General features: G+C 42.8%; 1 pseudogene; it reads left to right on the forward strand.

The window, feature by feature from the left end:
* The first annotated feature begins 604 nt into the window (after nucleotides 1–604).
* On the forward strand, nucleotides 605–2,836 carry LOC107146248 (annotated as a pseudogene).
* The last annotated feature ends 3,185 nt before the right edge of the window (nucleotides 2,837–6,021 follow it).

Here is a 6,021-nt window from a genome sequence, read left to right on the forward strand (position 1 = left end):
TTATAAAGGAGCTATCTGTTCATAGTTTAAAACAAGGTCACCGAAAGGAATTAAAAAATTTATTTTGAAGAATAGCTCCTTGGCATTTTTAGAATTTTTTATCCATGGCAAATGACCCCCATGACTGAAGCCAGTAAGCAGAGTAGGTTTCTGAAGAGGACGATTGGTTGGTACCCTCCTTGGGGGTCCATATGGAAGACACTGAGGGGAGGTAAGTACAACACCAGGTGAGTCTGCTTCCAGCAGAAGCCTGCCAACAAGGCCAGAGGCAGGATTCCTATTTCTGGAATGATCACTGTCTTCAGAACATCCTTTCTCTCAGGACTGCTACTACTATTACTACCAATAACAGTAGATACCATTTGTTAAGCTGCTGCTATATTTTGGACACTTTGCAAAATCTTGCATATGCTAATGTTATAGGCCAGGTGTAGGATATTTTATCGCTCTCCTTACAAGCAAAGAAACCAAGGCTCAAAGAAACTCAACTATCTATCCAAGGTCACACAACTTTGGCAAATGAACGTATGCAAACTCAGAACTTCTTTAAGATCTATTAACAGGACAGTTGCTGCATCAACACCCACTGGCATCGCTGGAGGCCTCAGCCTAGTTTGCAGAGGTTGGTAGCATGTGATCTCAGCTGAGCTGTGGGATACTCCTTCTCCAGTGCCCTGCACATTCAGGGAAAGGTATTTTATGCATGGGGTTTGTAAGGAAGGAGATAACTGTCATTATTTGCATGACCTCTGTGACAGTTGAAATGGTGGAGTGTGCAAGTATTTTCAACGACAGTACTGTATTTATGGAAACCACTGCTGCTATGAACTTAGCAAGCCACTGAAACAGGAAGAAACAACTGCTACAAATCTAATTGCAAAACCCTGCCTTGCTGCTTCCTCAAGTCTCTCATCTGTGGTTGCACCACTTGTCAAAATGAATACAGGCAAAGCTGAGTCAAGAAATTCATTTTAATGACAGTTTCTGCTTTTTAGAAATCAGCAATTATATGAAAAAAAATGTTCAATATCTCTAGTAATTAGAGAAATGCAAATCAAAACTACTCTAAGATTTCATTTCATGCCAGTCAGAATGGCAATAATCAAGAATTCAAGCAACAATAAGTGCTGGAGAGGATGTGGAGAAACAGGTACACTCATACATTGCTGGTGGAACTGCAAATTGGTGCAACCACTATGGAAAGCAGTATGGAGATTCCTCAGGAAACTTGGAATGGAACCACCATTTGACCCAGCTATCCCATTCCTTCATCTATATTCAAAGGACTTAAAAATAGCATACTGTAGTGACACAGCTACATCAATGTTCATATGAGCTCAATTCACAATAGCTAAACTATGGAACCAACCTAGATGCCCTTCAACAGATGAATGGATGAAAAAAAACAACTGTGATATATATACATAATTGAATAATACTCAGCCTTAAAGGGGAATAAAATTACGGCATTTGCAGGTAAATGGATGGGTTAAGAGAATATCATGCTAAGCAAAGTAAGCCAATCCCCAAAAACCAAAAGCCAAATGTTCTCTCTGATAAGTGGACGCTGACCCATAATGGGGTGGGCGTGTTTGTGGGGAGAATGGAGGAACTTTGATTGGGCAAAGGGGAGGGAAGGAAGGGAAGGGGGCATGGGGGCAGGAAGGATGGTGGAATGAGATGAACATCATTACCCTAGGTACATGTATGACTGCATATGTGGTGTGACTCTATATTGTGTACAACCAGAAAAATGAAAAGTTGTGTTCCATTTGTGTACAATGAATGAATTGAAATGTATTCTGCTGTCATTTAGAATAAATAAAATAAAAAAGAAATTCAAACTATCCAAGACTAGGAGCAGGTTCAGAGGACTGGGTGAATGCCACTGAGTTTGTTCCTGAGCAACTCTACTGTGGCCGTACCACCCCTTCCTGCACTGAAGCGCCCCTGCAGGGCTCAGTGACCAAGGAAGAATCAGAGAAAGAGCAAACTGCAGTAGAAAGTAAGAAGCAGCTTTGCCCCTGTGCTTCAGTGGGAGAATGCCACTATGGGGAGAACTGTGTGTATCTCCACGGAGACTCGTGTGACGTAGTGGGCTGCAGGTCCTCCACTGGATGGATGCAGCCCAGAGGACACAGCACATCAAATCTTGCATTGAGGCTCACAAGAAGGACATGGAGCTGTCTCATGCTGTGCAGAGCAGTGAAGATGTGCTGTGTGGGGTCTTCATGGAGGTGCTCTCTGAGAAAGCCCACCCCAGCAAGCGCTGTTTTGGGATCCTCTCCAACTGCAACCATACCTACCATCTCAAGTGCATTCGCAAGTGGAGGAGTGCTGAGCAATATCATAAAGTCCCACCCCAAATGCTGGATCACATCTAACTTTGTCATTCCAAGTGAACACCGGGTGGAGGGAAAAGAAGAGAAACAGAAACTCATTCAGAAATACAAATACAAAGAGCAACAAAGTATGCAGGTATTTGATGAAGGATGCGGCCATTTGGAGGGAACTGTTTTAACAAGCATGCATACCCTGATGGCAGTAGAGAGGAGTCACAGAGACTGAAAGTGGGAACATCAAGTGCATACCGGGCCCAAAGAAGGAACCACTCTGGGAGCTCATTGAGGAAAGAGAGAACAGCAATGACGAAGAGGAAGTTGTCACCTTCCAACTGGGTGAGATGTTGCTTGTGCTTTTGGCTGCAGGTGGGGATGACAAGCTGATAGACTCCGAGGACAAGTGGGACTTGTATCACAATGAGCTGGAAGATTTTTATGACACCTATAGCAGCTTTTCGAGGCACGGGAACTGGTCTGCGAGCCTCAGACAGTAGCTGTCATCTGTGTGGCAGGGCAAGGCGTGTTGGTCTCCTAGGCAGGAATCTCCACTCCAGGTGCTGTCGTGATCACTTACCCAGGGCCTGCAGCTCCCCTCTCCTTCCCCCCAAGGAGTGTCTGTTTACTCTGTTTCAAAAAGTTACAAAAATAAATCTTAAAGTTAGTTTTTTTTTTTTTTTTTTGTAACATGAATTTATCTGTCAGCACAGGTTTGTTGTGTCATCTGTTTTCAACCAGGTTGTGTCTATGGACTTTCTGCACTCATTTCCAGGACCCCAGGTTCAGAAGCAAAAGTACCAGCCATGCTTTGGGGTCCAAAAGTAGGGGTGAAGGGTGAAGGGACCTAAGCTAGTTGGCAAGTAGCCTTCTGCAGATGCAGGAGGTGGGTCCTGGAGGGTTCTAGTAAAATGTGCACTTCTGTGTTTTATCAGTACCCTCCCTTACATTCCCCTCCATGTGTGCTTGTCCAGTGGTTTTGGTTCTTGTTTAATTGAACACAAGAAGTACTACTGGGTAATGAGAACCAGGTGTTAATGTATTGAGTCTAACACGCTAGGAACATTTGAAAGAACACACATGGATGCTACAGTGGCATACCATCGGTGCAGGATTGGCAGTTGACTTCCAAGGGCTTGGTATAAGCATGAGTGTGTGAGAAGCTTCCTATCCCTGCATAGATGCATTATTTTTAGCCTTAGTGGACAAACTTGGTTCAGTGGTTTCAGCCTCATGTGGCAGATAGATCTTAAAGGTCAAAGCAGTATGTTGGTGGTAGCTACGATAGCAGTGCTACCTCTGTCTATATGCTAGAGAAATGGGGTCAGCCATAGTGGGTAAATGACTGGTTATCCCATGTATCAACACAGAGTGGGTCTTCGATGCAGTTTTATTTAATGTTTCATGGTGTAGCTTTTCCAGTCCAGGCACTTTTGGAAAAACTTTATCCTCATTTGAGGGGTTCTTTTGTCAGGTTTCTATGTGTGTTTTTGTGGGTATTGCCTCTTTCCACCCCTGAGCTTTGCAGGTAGACAGAAGTCATTCAGAACTATGTTCTAAAGTGTTTATTGTAGGCTAGTGATTTGTTTACAGTAATAAGTCACTCTTTTTCCCACTAAAGGGGAAGGCATGGTAATCCACAAGACAAGCTGAATTTAAGTTGTTAGAAGAATTCCTTGATGGGAAAGTTTACCTTTGCATTTTATTGCTTTGTTTTATGAAAATGACTTGGGAGATGCTTCCTGATTTTTCCATCTACTGCTTTGGTTCCTTGGATCCCACCTATTCTTTCACTTTAAGAAAAAAACAAGCTATTGTTGCAGAGCTCTCTGTGTTTTGCAGCTGTCCTTTTGTAAGAAGCACTTTTCCCAAATAAAACAAACAAACAAAAAGATCCATTAACAAAGGGTTGCTCAAGAATTCAGATGGAGCACAACAGAAGAGTCCAGGTTGCAGGAGCATCCACAAAATGACTTAACGGATGAGTTCTGCTTAGGAACCCTTAAATTTCCATCACCTCGGAATAAAATTAATCCCAGACCTTAAAGAAACTCATAAGGATGAAATCTTACTGTAAAGAGTAAAACACATCAAAGGCAAATCCTGAGTCTCTGGGCTCTATAGAAAGAGTCATGCTAGAGGTACAGTTGTTCACACCCCCCCCACCTCACCCCCCCCCCACCCCCGCCGCCCTTTAATTAAAATTCCTTTGGTCTTAACTGGTTTAAGTTGACTTTGTCTTCTCGCTTAAACTACTTGAAAAAGAGACCAACCAAGACAAGCCAAATTCAATTCCAAGTTTTCTCCTAGTAACAACTCTGAAGTTTCTGAGAAACTCTGAAGTTTCAGAAAACAATCAAAGATCCCTTCGAAAAACCAGGCAGAGGGTACTTTATCTCCTTAAGCACGACTCAATGCAGAGACCCAAGCAAAGCCAGTTTTGTTAAAGGAAGGCTCATTTCTCCCTCCTTGTCTAAGTGCTGTCTGAATTCTGTATGAGCACACAAATTGACCTCACTTACTCCAAGTGGAAATCAGTGTTAATGCCTACTTGTGTTTCATATATATTGACCATTAGCAAATACTAACTTCCATTTTGGGAGAGGCCAATATATGTGAAATACAAATACTGAGAGTATTTAGAATTTTTCTGGCAGTTGGTCATTACCACAAGTTATGGCTAACTATTGCCATGAATTATCGTGTAACAAAATGCTCTAAAACACAGTAGTTCAAAATGAAAATTTATTATCATCTATTGTGGTTGTGCAGGTTGCCTGGGCTCAGCTGGGTATTTCTCACGTGAGGTCTATCATGTTTGCTGTCAGGTGGCAGCTGCAGATGGATTTATCTTCAGGCTCACTAGACAAGAGTTCCAAAATGTTTTTTTTCATTCATATATCTGGCACCTCGTCTGGCATGGCTGGCACTGCTGAAGGCTGAATGGACATCTGTTTCCAAGCAGCCTCTCCAAATGGACTGATCAGACTTTTTCTCAGTGTGGTGGTCTCACGGTAGCCAGACTTCTAACTGGTGGCTGGCTTCTCCCAGAGAACATGTGCTTATGATAGAGGTGGGAACTGCAGAGCTTCTTATGACTTAGCCTCAGAAGTCACAGTGTCACTGCTACCATATTCTCTTGCTCACATGTGTCAGAGGTCCAATCCAATTGCAAGGGGAGAGGGCCACATAAGGACAGAATTACTAGAAAGTGCCATTCATCCATATAGGTCATTTTTGGAAACTAGTTACCACGCCATGATATTCATATGCCTCATCAGTGGTCTTGCTTTTGTTCAACTGGGTATAAACCAGCTCAGGAGTGGAACTCAGATGGAGATATGCACATGGCTTAGCCTACCTATTACTTGTAAGGATCACAAATCACCTCAAATAGTGTGATAGCCACTTAACCTCTTCATCCTTCTGCCCTCCTATCCTTATCCCCATAAATACACTCAGCATTGGTTTTCAACCCCAATACATTCATGTGGTTTTTATGCATGAAATTATCTTTTTCTCCAGAAACTCCCCGGAAACAGATCCTTCTCTGACATCAAACTAAGTATTCTTCATATAACCCTCCTCTGCATGACACTCTTCTTGGGTTGGCTTTGGTGCAAAGTATCTTCAACCAAGCCCTGTTCTATATAGTAGCACTCATTCAGGATTCTACCCACAGACT

This window comes from Marmota marmota, unplaced genomic scaffold (assembly GCF_001458135.2).
Source record: "Marmota marmota marmota unplaced genomic scaffold, marMar, whole genome shotgun sequence".
Taxonomy (NCBI): Eukaryota; Metazoa; Chordata; class Mammalia; order Rodentia; family Sciuridae; genus Marmota; species Marmota marmota.